This window comes from Argopecten irradians, chromosome 1, assembly GCF_041381155.1.
Source record: "Argopecten irradians isolate NY chromosome 1, Ai_NY, whole genome shotgun sequence".
NCBI lineage: Eukaryota > Metazoa > Mollusca > Bivalvia > Pectinida > Pectinidae > Argopecten > Argopecten irradians.
Window position 1 is genome coordinate 21,600,274 of NC_091134.1, and position 21,428 is coordinate 21,621,701.

The following is a 21,428-nucleotide window of genomic DNA, read 5'->3' on the forward strand; positions in this document are numbered from 1 at the left end:
GAATATTTTAAATAAACCTTACTTTAATGTATGTATGTTGTATGCAAGGTATTGTACATAGCATCATAGTGTGTGTTTTAGTCAGCAGCATTAAATAACAATGTAAAGAAAACTTTACATCACCGCAGTGTGACTCCAGTCACATGATTAACGAGTCGGTGTTGAACAAACCTAGAGCGAACATTCGTAATTTGTTACCGGTAAATAAATAAATTAATTTCACTCAAAATTACAAACAACAAACGACACCACCGTCATGAAGACGTTTTTAATGGAGGAATGAGGTTGACAACTTGGATGTAGATTAATCAATAACAATAGTCGTCACTAATAAAAACAAGTAATATAACAACAGTTGATTCCAATTATATCACAATATAGCACTTATAATCTGTGCACTTTTGATTAAATATTTGATTTTTTGTTGACATGTGTTTTTCATTTATGGCTTTTTTTTCAAGTTTCCATTGGACAGTGACCTAGGTTTGAACACTGGCAATATACAAAACCAACATCAGGATTCAGTAAAATCTAAATAATCTCGTAAGACATATTACTTTGACTGCGTTGTATAATAGCATATAATGACATGAACAAGATCATACTCATGACTCGAAATTACACACGCACACTACCATACACATATATATTGCACACAGCGGCTTATACAATGTGGTTTGCACACATATCACTACACACATCGGAGATCGTCCGAAAATACCTGCAAATAAGAGGTCAAACAGGAGAAGCTTGAAAATACATAGATTATTTGGTAATGGTGAGATACTGTGTGGTTGATCTATTGTTTATATTTCATTATAGCACTTATAAAGCATTGTTATGAAAACAACAGTGAATCATTTAAATGTAATTTCATGAGTTTATCCTTTTTCATGAATAAATTTAACAAACAAACAAACACAAACAAAAACCAAAAAAACAAAATTAGGAACCGCGACAATTTTTCATACCGGGTAAAAGTCTAGTATATGCGAACAAAAAATGTCACAGTAACAGCCAATAGATAGAGTGATGTCCCTTTAAGTATCTAATATGATGGTTTTTCATATCACCACAGGGTCTGATATATTAGAAATGGTATTGTCACAATTAATGTAGACTGAAGATACATTTTATGAGCGATGAATTTAATGAATTTCGATCATAAACCATTAATTATGTCGACATCAGTCTTTTGAATATCATACGTTTTTTTATCAAACTGATATTTATTCTTAAGAGGCAAAATTATTATAATTAGCTCAGTAAGACAAAGGATACTAAACCGAGCTTTCAGAATCTTCCATAATACTCTTTATTTTACTTTTTTAGTGTTGATGTTTAAATTCAATTCGTTTACGTTTAATATTGCAAGATAAAAAGAAAGCATGGCTATTGTCTTCAAATATGAGCTATAATTTGAGAAAGACGAAAACATCGAGCCGTTGGAGAGCTAATTTGGCTTTCCTTACCCGATCCAAAAATATCTTTAATAACAATAACCATCTTTTCTGTTTATCGTGAAACATAAAACTGAGCATGTTAATGTTAGCCAAGGCTAGCAATGTTTTACAATGTGAACGATGCTTAATCACGTTGTCGCCATATCAGTATCTAAGGTGTATTGTTCACGATTCACGACATCAGTCTACAAAGGTACTTTCCTCTTGTCACAACAACCGGTTGCTCAGGAGTAGCTGTACATGAACTAAATACCTTTGCAACACTTCAGACATTTTAGATATATCACAGGGAGGCTACTTAATATATTAAGTACTTTAAATGTTAACAATATAATTTAATAATTTTGGCGCTAATTTGACTTTGCTAATAGTATTTTGTAATGTTGTTAACACAGTTCTTGCGAATGCGCTTATACTTATTGGGCTAGTGTGTTCATATTTAATTTTGAGGAAAATCTCTGAACTAAGCACATGTATTGTACTTACTTTGTTAAGCCATGTCGCTTCTTAAATAAATTATTAATCTATTCAAGTAACATATTTGTGGTAAGGTACAATCTCTGTAAAATTCTTTGGAATACAGTGTAGCATTCAATTTAGTTACAATCATAGGCTGACTGTAATGTCACTTAGAGAAATTATAAATGAGCGTATCAAAGACAGAAATCGGATTAATTAATGACTGAAGAACATTCAAAGGGAGATAACCGTTAAGAGACAGCATCACTTTCCGTCCTGTAGGTTGTTGTAAAAGTCAATGGGAGGTTTAGCTAGACTATCTGTTTGATATGTTCGTAGGTAATTCTCTGTCTCACTATTCAATGTGTTTTCTCTGCTCATATCAATGTCATCATACTGATTCGATTTTGCCGACGTCATAGTAGACGCATAGTCATCGTTGTTATGTTTGGCATCCGGGATTTCCACATAATGTTGATCAAAACTCTCTTTAAATACGGAATCATCATCGTCGTCGTCAAACTCTGTCTTCATGGTATCATAGTGTCCACCACAAGCCCCTTTCTTACTGGAAAGGTCAACCTGAAGGTCAGGTAAAGCATTCAGATAGTCTGATTTGCTGAATGTTTTACCGGAATCAACGTTTTTGATATTCAGCTTCCTGGGTAGGTCATACTGTGTGTTGTCATATGGATTGTCTTGTGACGTAGGATCAGAAGCAGTGACGTAGAGGTTTTCTGTTGCTCTAGAGTCAGTCATTTGTGCTCTCTGAGCTATAGAGACATGATCTGTACTCACAGAATATCCTACGTTGTCGAAGCCATTGGGAATACTAGCATTACGATTCTTCTCTGAAAGTTTACATCTGTAAGTAAAAATGACAATAGATGTCACCCTTTAGGCACACTAGTTTTGAGTAAGTTATCTTACTGTATATATCTATAACTAAAACAGCATATTGTACAAAATAACAAAAGTCTAAAGTAACAATAGGACAGTAAGATTACTATTCACGTTTTGGTTCAGTGCTCCAAACTACAGTATTAAAGTTCGATATACAGATTAGCTAGACGTTTCTTTTATCTGTGAACCATTGTAAGTATAACATGTTTTATAACGTTCAATTCACAGGAGTAAATAATTGAATTTTCTTTTATCCTAATAAGACATATAAGGAATATCAAACAGAGGACAGCGAAAAATGAAACAAAATGTACGTTTTGGTAGTTAAAATCTATATTCTTCTGATAAAACGAACAACCCCCATAGTATGCTTATTATGCATAAAGGATATTATTAAAATTCAAGTGAGAATCCTGATTGGTCGAGAGATATTTGGTATTTCACGCTATCACACGGCAGTTAGCATTATAACAATAGGAGACAATAGACACGTTCGTAACAACCCCAATAGCAACGGGTGATAGTGTGTTTTTGACAGTGTAAAACATTAACCACCCCAAAAAGATACACAGTCGTTTCTTTTTCGACGCCATCTTTGTTTTTTGAAGCGAGGCTTCAAAATTTATCTGGTTTTGCCAATTTAGTCTGTTTATCAATATTTTTTTCAAAAACTTGGGTGACAGGGATATTCTCGGGGTGACAGTAGGCTCTGTCACCCCCTAATGTGGGTAGTATTTATATATTACCTTCTCAAAAGCAGAAATCCTACAAGCGCAATGATGATGCAGACAGCCACTAGTAGTCCAACAATCAGGCCAATCAGAACATCTGTAACAGAAATGTTTTATCAGAACAATCAAATAATTTCTTACATGATTGAGAAACAAATTACATCATTCGTGATATTAGTGGGTAAACGAATAAAATTTCACGTAACAAAATATTAGATCATTTTTTTACTTTGAAATGCACCTGTAGTTCACTTAATTATCATTAACCGACGTTATATCAGACATTTAAGCATATGAAATATCCTTCGAACTTAACAAAACGAAACGATTGTATGGAAACAAAATTTCAATCTTATCAGGAAATAACAACAGTGAGATGGCCATATTGTACTGTGTTGTATTAAAGTCATAGAGCTGTTCTGGTTTACCTAATGAGCATATCATTGGTGGATATCTTACCAGTACTGAACGCCTCTGGAGAAACTCGGCCTGAAAAACCAAATTTACAAAAAAAATGTTAATACAAGTATGATACACTTTTTTCGAAATTTTCCTTTCTTTTCCGTTTCTTATATTTTTAAATGATGAGTATTTTCTCCAAAATTACCGCTTTGTGTGAGACTATAAATTGATTACATGGCACATAAGTGGATATGAAAACAGATATGTTAATGGTTCATCCTTATTTATAATTGTAAAAGTGACATTATTACCTTGGGCTACGGGTCCTTCTCCGCTGTCTCTGGAAGTTGTAGATGACGTGGGAGATATGGTTGTAGATGTGGTAGTTGTTGTGGGTATTGTAGTTTGAGTGGTAGTTGTGGTCGTTGGAGTTGTAGTTGTGGTTGTTGGAGTGGTAGTTGTGGTAGTTGTTGGAGTTGTAGTGTGTTGGAGTGGTAGATGTGGTTGTTGGAGTGGTGGTTGTGGTAGATGGAGTGGTAGATGTGGTTGTTGGAGTGGTAGATGTGGTTGTTGGAGTGGTAGTTGTGGTTGTTGGAGTGGTGGTTGTGGTTGTTGGAGTGGTAGTTGTGGTTGTTGGAGTGGTGGTTGTGGTACTTGTGGTCGTCGTAGTTGAAACTGGGCCCATATCTGAAACAAGGTAAGTTTAGAAAAATTGACAATAATTGCATCATTCCTTAATTTGAATAATATTTCGTTATTTGATTGAGTTTGTCAGTAATTTGTAGTTACCGAAGATTGTTGATTAACATATTTCCATCTTTTTTTCCACAAAGGGTTATCAACTCTCACAGTTTGATACCTACTATATTTTCGTGAGTGTCATCAAGTATCTGCTAACACTTACCATACTGACATATGTAGGTGTAATGATAACTGAAGCTATCACAGGGCTTGTCATGCCATTTGTAGTTGTGATTTAGGCGCATATTGGCACAATCCTCTATACAAAGAAAGAAACAGCTTTCCGGCTGTCCAGAGTCCCAGTAATTCCAGGTAACGGGATCACCTACAAACAACAAGTTCTGACAATCAGCATGAAGGTTTAGAGACGAGAACTTCTTCGTCAAATATCTTGAGGATAAATAGCAGGGAATCGTTATTACATGGCGCTTTCGTTGGGTGATATTTTGTACCGATATTTTGTCTAGTTTATATCGTTATTCTTTTGTGTATTTATCGAAAATGCAGTTTACTTATAATTATTCATATTCTCATTTCATTAATGTTCTTATCAAATCGAGACAAACATGTAAATCAACTACCAAACATATTTCCATTTCTAGCAAATAGAATGTGTAATGAACGCACAATAATTGCCTTATTCAAATATAACGTTCAACTTTTCTGCACACCTTCTATTACAATCGACAATGATGGACTGTTTTCTCTGAGAAATCATTTCACCGCTGTATTAGCAGCCAATCGCAAGCATTGTCACATTTACCAAATGGAAACTTTAACCCAATGAGAACGCTTGTTATAAACAATATTGACTTATTTTGAATGAAAGATGATATTGTCTCATTTACATATAATAACTTTTCTTTAAATTGTATACATTATCTATACCTGTGGTCCACCTCCAAGTCCCCTCCTGAGCGGTATCATGGGCTCCGATCCATATACCATTTGTTGACCAGTTCAGATCTTGGAGACTCCGCTCGACAAACTTTTGAGTTGCCAGGTTTCGAATCTCGATCAGATGACCGCCCTTGTTACCACAGGCTGAGCTAGCGGCTCCCCAATATAGTTCGTTAGTGATGAATTCATAACAATGACCATCGTGAGTCCTAAGGTAGCCATTCCGAGCAAGATTTAACGGACAACGGTACCATTCACTTGAGGTGTACGCAGACGATACTGGAAATGGAAAAGAAAACCTGATGGAAATTGTTTAATGTTATACAATTAATTAATAACTAACTACCAATACGATTTCATTAATTGCTTTGTTTCGATTGCTTAATTGTCATGATCAGTGCTTTGTCAGTGAGAGATGCTAGGCTAATAAGTCATAATTACAGTATAGATTAAAGGACACTTTCAAAAATAGTATTTATCTGTGTCAGCTGTTGTAACCCCGGAGTTCTTCACAAGATCATACAGCTTCATTTAAATATTTTTAATTATGAAGAAATGCCAAGGAGTGCATCTTACATGTCTCGCTAAAATCAAGTTTGAAATTTATTGAATGTTGGAAACAAAAATTTGATATTCTATAGGTCCCTTGTAAGGTAAAAAGCCATAATAAACTAATAATTCGATAACAATAAAATGTCCAGGAAACGCTCTGCTATTTCCTTGCCCTATCTGACAGCTAGCATCAGCTGGCAATATACGAGGTTAGTATTGCTAATAGTCGTATCGGTTTTCCACGTCAGTTTCAAAATTGCTCTCCAATAAGAAAGCGGATGAAACAAGCAATGGTCATAGATACAAGTTATCCATCACTTGGCATTTGAATGCAAAAGCCGTTCAATACATCTGGACATATGCTTACAATGATCAATTGATAGACAGTTGATGGAAAGAGGAGAGCAGCAGAATTTTATAGAATCACTTTTTATTTCTAATACCATTATGTTATCTATTATATATCTAAAAATAATGCCTTCATGAAGACATGGAAGAGAAAATAGTCCCTGCCGAAATTACGTCATTGCTACTTCTTTTGACCATTTCAGGACGTACTATTTATGTGGGAAAATATTGTTCGGGATTTGGTTCGATTAGACAATTGTTCGGCTCGAAAAATGAATACTGGAAACATACAATACTTTGACACATCAACATAATATAGTATGTTTAGTCGATATTTGGCGGTGTTTTAGATTTCGGTACAAAGCCGGTTTTAATGTTACAGAACCAGTTTAAAAAGAAAGTACGTATCCTCTGTATAGTTCCACCTCATATGTTGGTGTTACTAAATGTTAAGTTAATACTCTATGATTGTCGTATCAACCAAACCAACCGGTTATGACAACATTTGTGTCCTTCAGTTTACCTTTATCTACACATAAACCAAATATAGGTCATGGTGAAGTTGTAAAGGCATTCATGTGATATACAAACACAAAAGACATCGTGACAGGGTACGCCCTGTTCTCAAACTTAATTATAATAATATAAAATTTTCAATGAGCAATGAGCTTTTTTTCTGTTGAAATATATTTAATATATTTTTATTGGAATTTCTCTAAAATTGTCCATACTATCTGAGAGGCTAGTGCGGTCGATTCGTAAGTAAGCATTAAGGTATTGGTCTATATACTTGGGCACTTGTCTCTGTTAGTATTTGATAATTGTAGGTCGTATTTTTCTCCAGAAACTCTGGACTGTCCACCATCAAAACATGACTCATTCTCAACTAAACGTGTGACATTCATATTACATAAGTAAACATATCCTGATTCGTTATCATGATAAGTACAATGGACATATTCGCTAATAATGACTTGAATTATTAATTAGATGACACTTCATTGATCGGTGTTTTTATCAAAAGATAACGATACATTTATAACCGCAGACCATTTTAATGCATGCCATTGCCTTTAATACATGATATATAATATGTAAGGAACTGCTGGGGCGTATGTAATATCACACAACCATCAGTCAGTCCATGTCTTAGCTGTGGTTTTACCGTGCGAGTTGACACCTATCGCTTCTTGAACGATACAACCTTTACCTTTGCTAGGTAAAACTACGTACATTTGTACCGTACATAAGATGAATAGCAACAATAATAACAACATTCAAAACGCACAAACATCTAATCTGCAAGTTTAGTATTTTTGATGAATAAATCCAATTGAAAAAAGAAAACGAAAAAAATGTTAAGTCGACGCTCTTGTTAAAAAGAAGAAAGGAAAGAACAATACGTCTGATTGTTCTGTTGGATGGGTGACAGAGGATGGTGGTAGAGCCCCTATCATTGCCATCAACATGTGGATACTGATATATTGAGTACTATCCACTTGTTACCCAATGAAAAGAGAAAAAAGACACATACACAAGTCAAGAAGGTATGTAAGAGAAACAGAAACCTAAGGTATTCCACATAGGGACAACGTATGTAGTTTTTCTTTCTATCGATGGCCTGCTTATTCCACACGCTGCCATTTATTGATTTACAGTTGTATATTTACCTGGGCAGATGAATTCTTGATGAGCTGTAACACTTCTTACCTGTGAATACTAGACTACCGAAATCGAGTCAGAGAAGTTCTCTTCTGTTGTTGTTCAGACAATTGAGTAACATTTTAAACATCTACACGATATCAATTTTTTTATTGTCATCGAGGCTTTCTATGACCAATTCTGAATGTGCTAGGTTTTGGATAATGATGGAAGCCGCTTTTCCCGGAAGATAAACCTTCGACATTCGACTAGTAATTGGCAACAGGATATGTAAACAAAATTTGGTTTGCAAACGCTTTGCTTTTATTATCAGAACTGATGCCAGCTAAAATATAGTACCTAGTAGTACCTAGAAGAATAGGTTGATGGCTATAAGTAAAATATTGAGTGTCATCGCGATCAAGACTTGGTCGGCTAGGGCTTGGATCGAGCTGCCGCTAACCCTTTTTATGTAATAAACACTAATGTAGATGTCATATTAGTGTATCACAACTTCGATAACGACTTGCCACCACACCTGTCTATTGTTGTTTACCGCACGTGTAGCCTTAAGATAGATACCTATATATATACGTACCTGTACATCCTATTCCGTCGACACTTATATATACACATATTGTTCACTGTAAGGTATATGGACCCATACTTGTACTGGCTCGGGATTTAATGTTTGCCCAGAGTATTTATGTATAGCCCTCGAGATCAGCATTCCTCGAGAGATTATGTTATGGGTGAACTTACCATCAAAGATTTAGATATTTTCTTGTGGGTTATCAAGTAAAACCCATTCTGCCCTCAACCTAATAAATGTATTCCCCAAGGGCAACTAAGAGTTATCTACAATGATTGAACTTGTTAATTGATGGACAATACATCGTTCCATGAGTTTTTATGAAACTGAGAAATATGCAAATTTCAAGCGTCCGTTGTAAAGAGTCGGGAGCTGTGTTTCCTTGGTTACCTGAAGGGACTCGCGAAATATGTAAGATGACTGTGTCACCACTAACATGGTTATAGAGCGTAATCTAGGGACATAACGACAATAAACTGATATATCTACACGGATAAGCATGTAGGTACACAATGTAATGGTCAGGGAATACATTACACAGCACATCTTTATTTATCATGTATCAACTCCTCAGAAACATCATTATCGTCATCATCGTCGACGTCGTCGTCATCATTTTCATTTTAGGTCAAATTCGTTGTCGTCATCATTTTTATTTAAGGTCAGCTTATCGTCATCGTAGTCGTTGTTTTGATGTTAAAGCATAATACTTTACAGTTCTATTTACGAAAATTCATAAATCACGAAGTTTTGTGAAACGGTACCAATATATACATTTGTAATAGGGAAAAGGTCAAGCTAACGTCGATGGATGAAGATATAATGTCAACTGATGCCCCATTATGTACTTCAACTATCATGAATGTAATACCTTTGACAGAAATAAGGAATTACATTCAAAGTCAAAAAGTTTGTGAGCGTTATTTAATATATATGCATCCTTATAATTGTGGGCCTACGTCTGAAAGCACCAGAAATCCCCAAGTTTGACCTAAATAAATCACTTAAGTGTAGGTGTATTTAACTACTATTGGTGACATTAGCTGATACGGTTGGGTGATTTGGCTATTTATATAGCTGACTAACATTTTTTTTTATTTTGATGTACGTCATACGAATGGGTATTTTACGCAGACCAGGAAGATGACATCTTTCACTTAAACCAAGTAAATCCGAGTCCGCTGAAATGCTTGAAGAGGTTTGAAATAAATCGCTGCTATCTTTTTTACTTTTTTTTTTTATATCCAAGACATTTGGTGATGTAAATGCTGTTCTTATTCTACCTAGACAGAAAGTATTTTGCTTCTAACATAATAGCAGGTATAGTGAAATATGAAACCAAACGCACCACTACAATTGGCCGATTTCCCACCTAGATCTTATAACAAAATCTATATTGACCAAGTGATTCCCAAATAATGAAGGTAAGAATCATCCAATTATTTCCAGACCAGAATATAAAGACACACATAAGGTCGAGTGCAATACCTGATCAGCATTAACAGCCGGTAACTCATTGAGACATAAAAAAACAACAGCACAAACCGTAGTGTTTGCATAATAAAAATTAATATCTTCAATAATTTTACAAAAGTTCATTGCAATTAGTAACTGGTAAACTTTATCTAGGAATATATAAAATATATTTCACATCTTGTCAAAGGAGAATTATGAGCTGATTGAACCCATGCGATAGCAATGAATTCATCATAGATACCAATATATTTATCTCAGTCTTTATTAATGTGTTTTACATTCTCGTGTACTATTGTACTTGAAATGTAGAAATATAACTGTAATTCTATAGAACAATGGGAGTATATCGTGGATCAAGATAATGTCATGTAAGCATGTGGATCAATGCAAATTTTATATATGACAACTGATGATAGACTAATGGCATCATCAAACTGCTGTCTTGCAGACGACTGAATTGTAAATTCGATAATAGCGAGAACATTAAAAGAAAATTAATTCCATACTTTATTACGTTATTTAATATATGCATCCTTATAATTGCGGGCCTACGTCTGAAAGCACCAGAAATCCCCAAGTTTGACCTAAATAAATCACTTAAGTGTAGGCGTGTTTAACTACTGTTGGTGACAATAGCTGATACGGTTGGGTGATTTAGCTATTTATATATCTGACTCACATTTTTTTATTTTGATGTACGTCGTACGAATGGGTATTTTACGAAGTCCAGGAAGATGACATCTTTCACTTAAACCAAGAAGTAAATCCGAGTCCGCTGAAATGCTTGAAGAGGTTTGAAATAAATCGCTCTATCTTTTTTTTTACTTTTTTTTTATATCCAAGACATTTGGTGATGTAAATGCTGTTCTTATTCTACCTAGACAGAAAGTATTTTGCTTCTAACATAATAGCAGGTATATTGAAATATGAAACCAAACGCACCACTACAATTGGCCGATTTCCCACCTAGATCTTATAACAAAATCTATATTGACCAAGTGATTCCCAAATAATGAAGGTAAGAATCATCCAATTATTTCCAGACCAGAATATAAAGACACACATAAGGTTGAGTGCAATACCTGATCAGCATTAACAGCCGGTAACTCATTGAGACATAAAAAAAAACGTTTGCATAATAAAATATGATCTCTTCAATAATTGTACAAAAGTTCATTGCATTTAGTAACTGGTAAACTTTATCTAGGAATATATAAAATATATTTCACATCTTGTCAAAGGAGAATTATGAGCTGATTGAACCCATGCGATAGCAATGAATTCATCATAGATACCAATATATTTATCTCAGTCTTTATTAATGTGTTTTACATTCTCGTGTACTATTGTACTTGAAATGTAGAAATATAACTATAACTCTAAAGAACAATGGGAGTATATCGTGGATTAGGTAATATTATGTAAGCATGTGGATCAATGCAAATTTTATATATGACAACTGATGATAGACTTGAATGGCATTATAAAACTGCTGTCTTGCAGATGACTGAATTGTAAATTCGATAACAGCGAGAACATTAAAAGAAAATTAATTCCATACTTTTCGATTTACCCTTATACATTTTAACGGACCCTACAAGCAAAGCACACGACCAACCGTCTGCCCGAATCCTTTATTTCAGTCCCTCAGAGGACAAAAGTATCAGATTTACCTTAAGATTTACTGAAACAGTTATTATATAATTTGGGGTTTCCCAGTTTTGAAACGAACGAGAAAATGAATAGTGAATTAGAGTTGAGATATTTGCATATTTAAACATAAAATAATCACAATGTTATGAGTCATGTATATGTGGTAAACCAAATGATTTTAAGTAATTAAAAACTGTAATAGAGTCTTGTCTTTTAAACAATCGTACAGGTGAATAACAAATTACTTTTAATGGCAGGGAAGGCAAACTATACAAACGTGGTGTTCGGAAGAAGGAAGAAGAAGAAAAAGATGATGATCATGATGATGATTATTATTATTATGATTATTATGCTAGTTAAATAGTCGTATCAATATTCTAACACATGCAATGTACATATACAATTAATGGACAACGAATTATTATTATGTACAGTTTCGTCTTTGTCGAATGGCCCGATTGATAGATATGCCCATGCATATGACCTCGTATATATAGGTTCATGAATATGTTAGAATAGTCAATGCCTACATTATTTGTAAACAATGCCTGCTTATGGTACATCAAAGAAGGTTTAACCCATATAAATATTTATATATATACATATACCAAATATAACAGATTTACCACATTATAGTGCTAATATATAGGACAACATGCTTATTTGAGATTTGTTATTGTGATGGCAAACTTTTTTTCACAAACCGTACCTTGTCACCAACTAGCCATTGGTCAACCATGGTCAGTATCCAAGCTTATATTACTGACCACAACATAAATCAACAAAGCACAGCAGAGAGAGACTACGATATATATTAATTATGGTGTATACTAATATCGGACGCATGTCATCCTTACTGACTATTTGGATTTTATTTAAAAGATTTTCTTTCTGGATTAAAAAAGAAATGCAGATACTTAACTGACAGGATCACAGGCTAAAAACGATTTATGGCAAAGTGTAAACCAATATAGACAATATATAACACTACACTGGAGGGCTTCAAGGCAAACATAAACAACGTAGCCCTTGAAGCCCCCACTCACAAATAAACACCTCATTTTTATCATGTTTTTAACCTATCTACTTTTATCTATTCCAGCACCAGAATAGAAAAAAAATGCACTGTATATAACCCCTTCCCCCCACGCCACTGAGCCGATCACTCACCTAAAATCGAACAGTGAACAGATCTAACTGTACACAGGTAAATATTAAACCGGATCATCGATAACTTACCTTGCCACGTTAAAACCCAAACAGAGATCAATCCTAGAATACTGTGACGCAATCCCTCCATCGCTGTTAAAGTTGTGGTATGAACTGTAAGAATACTGATGTATCATATATAGAGAACACACAACGCTGAAATTAACAGTCTACGCCGCTGGCCCAGCACCAATGTACCAGATTTATGACAACGACTTGTTCGTCAGGCTATACAGCTCAGACAGGTAAATAAAGAATCACGTGGTAAAGAAAGTGGTCACGGTTGACTACATCACGTGTTTAAAGCTTTATTTGACATAGTTTGATCGAGGTGGCCGTTTGGTTAGGACTATATATTGTACCCATATGTGTATACCTGTCACCATTGCATTAAACTTGTATCGAAATTCTGCTGTTTAGCAGATGTTTTTCCCCGTCTATTCATCAAAAGAACGCCGCTGATAATGAGACGTCAATCAATTATAATTACGTATAACCTGTCATGCGTAACAATATGACGACCTAGCAGTTGTGATCGATGGCATCTAGACCGAAAATACTTTAGTCACGTAATGAAGCAAGGTTGTGGTAAGGAAAATGTCAGTCATAACGATAAACAACCATATGAAGTGTGTAGTGTAAAGAAAAGAAGACTACGTAAAAACAAAAAGAAGGAAAGCGATATTTTCAGCAAAAAACTACGGAAATAGAAATGTTAACTTCCATTTAGTTAGCTATATTGGAATAATACACAAGTCTCCGCGAATTTTAATGTATCTACGATCATACTTAGAAATGAATTCTACACAAGAATATAATTGTATATGGGTCGACATAATATAAACATATTACACAAAGATAAATAGATAAATCATAGCAAACCAAATATATATATACATATTTGATTTTCTTCATGAAAAAGCATTATGTGGAATTCAGATTAGTAAAACGAAATATTAATCATTTTGTGCGTAGAAACCATTGTCGTTCAGTCGTGTTGAGTCAGAATATGATACCACCATGTTTATGAATTTTGAGTATCAATGGTAGTTGAGTGTTATAATACCTTTTTTTATTTGATATCTTGATCCTTTGGCTAGTTTTCATAATAACGTTTTTCTAAGGATATAAAATATTTTTGATACCTTACCTCATGTCCGCTCAGAATGAAAAAAGTTCAAAAGTAAACTGTACCAGTTCTTTTTCTGATAAAGATACCTTGATGATAACGTGGAAGGACTCGAAATATTTTGTTAGATTATCATTTTAATATCTTAATATCAGACGAATATTAATTTATATCAACTTCTTACAATTATGTTTTTCCACTAAATATATCGATAAACTTTTTTTTTAAAACTTACAAGGATCATTCGAACATATGTAATATTTATGATTACATAAATTCATCGGGGCTTAAAATATAATTTCATCCGGACATGTACTTCTTTCTAAGAATGGCTAATTACAATATTCACCGATTTCCCTTAAATTGCACATATTTTATATCGTATTACTTTGTTTCACGTTTGTAAATCTGCAGCTTTCAATTGGCAGATTGATATTACATAGTCGAGTTCATTTTGGAAGGGGGTTTAATTCAGTACAAATTTCAATATTCAATACATTTTGGTGAAAACAATGTTATCTAATTTCTTCCATATTAACAAAAACCTCATTTCAGTTCAAATATTTCAAATTACAAAATGTAATAAACTAAAGTATTATTAAAATTAAATTAAAGACTGTTATCACTATTGAAGTCGTTGGATTCAACTATACTTGTCTTAAAAGTCGTTGGATTCAACTATACTTGTCTTAAAAGTTAACATGGATGACTAATAAAGTGATATTGTCTATAAAAATGGGTCAATGAAGCTGGAAAAATATCTAATGATGAAAGTATTTTACTAACTGTTAACTTGGCATACCAAAATGAGCTAAAACTTTCCCCTGTTAGTCGCCTGAATGTGAAAATCATTATATTGAAAGATGTACAAAATAATCCATATATCACATATAGCCACGCTCGCAATGAGAAATGTAAATTTATTTGATCCTAAATCTATATTTAACAACTAAGGTAAGGTAGTATCCAATCAGCAATTGTCAAACCTAAGACGTGTGTCCCAAATTTTACGTTCACTTTAAACCACTATTGACAAATTGACATTGTCCGATATGTCTAATAAAATTTTTCAATATCCCGTTGTTTTAATTTCCCATTTTTAGACAGCAGTATCCTTAATTATTCAATGACGGCATTTCTATGTTTCATTTCATATTAATTTCCAGATGACATGTTCTCTACCATTTCCACGACATTATCGACTCCTAACGAATGAGATTCTCTGGAGGATTAATGACGTCAATGACCAAACTCTGTTGACATAGATATAGATTATTTTGGATTTGTAATTTATTTATTTATTTGCAAAAATCCATCGTGAATAATAATCTAAGAAGTGTCCACGAGAAAGATTATCAATGTAAGAATATACTTCAGGTTCATATGAAACCAAAAAGACTGGCAACAGTAGTGATATTTTATGCATCTTAAAAATATGTATAAAATATGAATGCATAATATCCGAAAACATGCTTTAGATTTTATATCAATTTCTTATATATCTTTTAAAATTATTCGACATGTTTCTCATCTTTTCGGGGTATTTGCCTTCTCGGTCATTGACTTTTGCCATAAAGGGCATTTACAAAAATGTATAATCGTCCACTTTGCCATTTCCGAAGGCCTTATTAACTGGTCAAACTGACCATATCCTGGTATCCTGTGTTACCTAGGTTACATTGTTAGTGTTGAATCGGTCAGTGACCCGGGTATCAGATAACTACCCTGCTACCTGTATGACGTAGATCCTATTGTATATTGCGGGGTAACAATTGACCCCCTACAATACACAGGCAGAATAAATGTACCATAATATCGAGGGATTAGACCAACGTAGGAAACGACGCATACTACGTGAGCTTTTAAGGGTTTCCTATCATTAGAAAGCAATAAGTGTTTAGATTTCACAGATATTTAAATATCATTTTAAATTTCTGGATTGTAGTATCAACCAAGCCATAATTCGGGTAGTAAAGGTCTGAATCTGAACAGAACTCTAATCTAAAATTCACGATTGTAATATGACTGATGCGTAAAGAGCTAAATGGTATCGGCATGAGCAAAATAGGTCAGTAGAAAAATGTGAAGAGAGACAAAAAATTGATAAAAAGAGCACATAAAAATATCAAAAATGGAAAAATTTTAAATGGTGTTCGAAACTTGCTTATAATAATGTGTACTTCCCATTTAAGTTTTGTCATACAAAAACGATTATGTTCTTCTATTCATAACAATTAGCCTCCAACGTGCTTTGAATACAGGACAGCCATGTTATAAAGTATTACATAATCAAAGTAAATATTAAAGAAGGTTGTAGTTTTGCTATTTTTTTCTTACTCATGAATCCATAAGTTTTCATGTTTTATTCTTCCACAAATTTATATATTTAGATAGTGTATCTAAATGGAGTCAAATTCGCGTAAAAGTATATATCTTTAGTGAAATATTCTTTAGTATAACATCATCAAGATGAAATGTTATCATGACCATTAGAGAGTGTATGTTTTACTTTGTATGTTTATTTTCATTTTTAACAATGCATGTCATTGTATATAAGATACTTATGTTGTCTGATAGGTAAATCACCCGTTCTGGTTTTAAATCACCCGTTCTGGTTTTATCCGAAGATTTCGTTTATCTGTTTATATTTTATTTTCAGGCACACTCTTATCACATATATTTAAGTAACGCTTTCCATGTATTATCTTAAACTTTGACAAATAATCCCAATTTGTTTCTTATTAAAGGCAGGTTTCGCCCATTGAAATATAAAGACTACGATATTGAAATTTATCATGTACATAGATATAATCTTCAGATCATTTTAATGCATACAGCGACCAATATGGGTGGTCAGTTGCCTAGCTTGACCAGGAAAATACTCCTCTAAAAATAGAGGGAAGTCAAGCGTTCATGCAAGTTTTATGTAAATTACTATTTTTAGCAAAACAAATCGTTCTATTTAAATCTCATCCTCTTAGTTGAGCTCGGATTTATTGTATATAATACGGCTTAATTCGAAATGAAACAAACCCCTGTCAAGATATTTTATATTGAACTTTGTGATAGCTGACCGTTTTAATGTCCCAAAGACTTCTCTATATTCGGATACCAATAAGCACAGCGTGCTGCATGACAACATCTGTTCACAAGTTATCATAATTTAAAAAAAAACCTGTCAGCAGCATTTAAAAAAAGACATATTACCAAGCTTCGTAAGGTGTTTGAACAAGTTTTTGAAATGACCACTGTTATTACATTATTGTTATATCTATCTGGTTGAAAACATGAAAAATAACAGTTACATTGTAGATATAAATAAATCAGGCCCCTGTAATAGCTATTTTAATTAACTTAGTTAAAGCTTAAAAGGTATGCGCATACGCATTTAGTCAAGTATAGCTACATGTACAGGGGAATATCATACGGAGTCGATTGCTGATGTTTGATTTGTCGACAGAAAGCAAACTCCAGTCCTTAGTTAAAGTTCGACGGCCCACCTAAAATAAACCAAGGCCATTTCTGTTGACTTAATTTGCTGAATAATGGAGTCGTTTTAAATGGCGTATTAAATATGGCCTATTTATGAGTTGGGTATTTATTAATTAATACGTGGTTTATAGCATTGGCTATCATTATAACCCAACGAAAATAACTAAAACGATATTACAACTTCATAAAGAAGTTTTTTTCTTATTACATATACGCATAAAAAAGTGACAAATCATTGTACAATTACGAATAAATAGAATATCTAGATTTTGACTATTTAATAATCTATTTATGTATTGCTTTAGTTTAAAAAACGAGATTTTAACATAAAAATATGAACAATGAATGAAAATGAATGAGTTTTAAAAATTGCACTAAATAAATCTATAATAAAGAAAGATTGATGCAAGCTTGTGTGTAAAATTATTATAACTAAATATGGAAATTGGAATGAGAGCCCTTCCAAGAAAAGAAAGTGTGTTGTTAATTACATGAATTGTTAAATGAAATATTGCTTTTAAAATCTATTTATGTATATTTAACATTTGTGCTCCGAATTAGAAATTGATTGGCACATTATTTGTTGGGGTATACCTAATTCACCAATCAAAATCGAGTACACGGACCTTTAAAATGACTGCCCTATATGTCAACGAATATCAATGGAAAGTTCCAAGGCCGTCACCAGATTTAGTTAGAACTAATTATTTTTTTTTACCTGTTTAAGGAATGAAGTCATTCGTGTATTTTCACTGCCACTATAGACTTTCATTTAACACCGTAACATGCCTGATAATCATCTGAAAGCAGTCTTATAGTGATGTCAAGCGAAAAACTTTACCCGAAAATCACGTCTTAGGTACCCAGTGGTTCAGAGGATAATTAGCTTGATCATATGATAAGTGAACTTTTCATTTCTCATTTGCTGCAAAATTTGTGACTATATCTTCTGAATCACTGGAGAGCTTAAGCATCTAGTAAACTTTTGTAAAATTCGTACGACCAGAAATTGTTTTATCTTAATTAAAGAAATTGTCGTTATGCTGTGAATAGCCTAATCATCTTTTGAGCAACTAGGCCCAGATAATCACATGATATTTAACATGGATTCATGGAATTTTCTTGAAATGATTAGGTGAAAAAAGGTTAATTCACCATATTTTCATTTGCTCGGGACTGACACTATATAACCTTGCCAACCAAAAAGGGAATTTGTGATATTATAAATCCCCTATAACTCCCGTTGGTGTAGTGATATTTTTAACATGTATTGTTACGTCGTTCTGAACGACGTTATGGCGTAATGACGCCATGCGCATTTTTATTTGTGTGTACTTGCATGCTACCTGAATGAAAAATCTTAATTATTCTATGTTATTTGCAACAATATTTGTAGTTATGATTTTAAAATGTTGATTATCCTAAAGATGTAACATTTTGTTTAAAATGTTGGAAGTGTACTGATGATTGTATGTTTATTTCCATGATTTTTTACCGCTAATGACGTCGGGGGTTCTTATGATGTCGGAGGTACTTATGACGTTGCAAGAAGATGCTCCTTTGACAGGGGCAGCGGAGAATTTGATTTGGTAATAGCGATAAGAGTTATATTACAGGTTGACTTAACAATAACAGAAAACAGAAATATGAGCATTAAATTGCCTTCTTGGGGAATTTATGGTCCTATAATTCTCACAGGATTGCAGACAAATTAATCACAATACACGGGTTATTCAATTTGTCTGCAATCCTGGGAGTATTATAGGACCATTAATCCCCAAAAAGGCAATTTAATACTAAAATACTTTTTCCTTGTCTCTCTGACGGATAATCAGAATTCCTTTAATATTGGTATGTCGACTTGTGTGTTTGTATACTTCATGTGAATGGGCGCATCACTTAATTGTAAGTTAAAGCTTATATATATTGTATTTTGTTTTGTAAGTAGTCATGAAAGTAGATCAATATTTGTACAATTTAGTACATCTAATAATGATTCTCTTTATGTACGTATTGATATGTTAACTAATTTTTTTGTAATCTTATTTTTGTTATAATGCATGTTGTACACAATACGATGTATGTATATCTACTTTTGTACTGATGGGTCACTGACTCAAAGTCAGTAAATGAGTTAAATTGAAATGGCTATCGAAATGATTTCTTTTGTTTACTAATGAATTTAAGGTTGTCAACGGTTAAACGATAACTCGGTCGGCAGTCTCCTAACTGGTTACAAAAATCCATCACCGAATACTCGGAGTTGTTATACATTTGTCTGTTAATGTAGTTATTGTCCAACGAGAAACCCAATATTCGACCCAAAATTCGACAGATGTACAGTTGACAATTTCATCATTATTGTGTCATGACATGGAGATGTTCCGAGTCATCCTGAACTCATCGGGTATTATCACGAATATCTATTCCCCGAGGAGTTCCGGATGGTTCCGAGTAACCGGTAAGTAACTTCCGACCGGTTAAACAACCCAACTATTCATGCACCCTTACACCCTTATCAATCTTATGTCGTACTCGATATCTGAGCATTTCTACTGGTTGTCATTGCAGAGTTACTCCTCTTTATTCATCTCGTGAGATATACTTCATGGATAAATTACGAAATGTCACCTCTTCGCGGTATTATTCTTTTAAACTGAATTATTGCTAGAATTATTCTTGCTTTTTTTCTTCTTGCAATTAAAGAATTTAATAAAAAAAAAATTGTTATTAATTTTGTTTACTCATGGCTGGATAACCGACGCAAAACCAAAATATCTAAAATAGCATGTCTTAATCTTTTGGAATTTAGATTGAAGTGTTTTTCATACTAATTTAATTTCCTAGTGTTTAATTACCTTCAGGCGCCACGTTTTGTTTTGTTTCATTTGATTAATGAAACTGGTGGAGTAAAGGTGTTTTCAAATTCTACATTTTAAATAGAGATTTTCCATGTCTTGATGGTTCATTCACATTCGTAGCATAATGTGATATATTTGTTTGAAGTTTATGTTTTATTGGGTCTTCGACATTCACTACTTTTGATACACTTATGAAAAGTTAGGGTGATGCAGTCCTAGATATAACCTAGAATTGTATGGTATGTTATTAGAAAATATATGCACGCTTATTTGTTCCTTTACCTTGTTAATTTCGATGATTCACGCTAAATGTTCAACCTATTGTAAATTTTGAATCATGTCGACTTTTGCTATTTATAACATGTTTTATTTATAATATCTGTCATAACAACACGTCGAAAGTTACATTATTGGCAAGGATAACATTCTTTGGTTGCGAAAGTTTAATTCATTGAATAATTTGATAATCTGGATTTTATATGCACCAAATCGCGAAATTTTAATTCGCTTAAATTTAATTCCTAGTTTTAGGTCCAAATCGCGAAAATTTTAGCTCGTGAAAATCTCATCTGACTTCTTTACTTGCCTTCCCCATTGCCTGCTCCTTGCCTTTGTCATTACCTTGCCTTAACTGCCCCTTGTTTTTACCTAACAAAATCAATTAATAATTCACACAAGAAGAATATTGCACGTATAAGACTTAGTTCACATAATTTAAATATTGAACAAGGGAGGTATAGGAATCGTCAGAGAATTCAAAGATTGTGTGAGGTATGTAATGCTAATGACATTGAAGATGAATTTCACTTTATACTTATATGTAATTGTTACTCTGAATTAAGAAAAAAATATATTAAATCATATTATTATAGACGT

At 33.4% G+C, this 21,428-nt stretch overlaps 1 pseudogene; it reads right to left on the bottom strand.

The window, feature by feature from the left end:
- Positions 1-253: 253 nt before the first annotated feature.
- On the bottom strand, positions 254-13,310 carry LOC138320695 (uncharacterized; annotated as a pseudogene).
- Between the last annotated feature and the right edge of the window lie 8,118 nt (positions 13,311-21,428).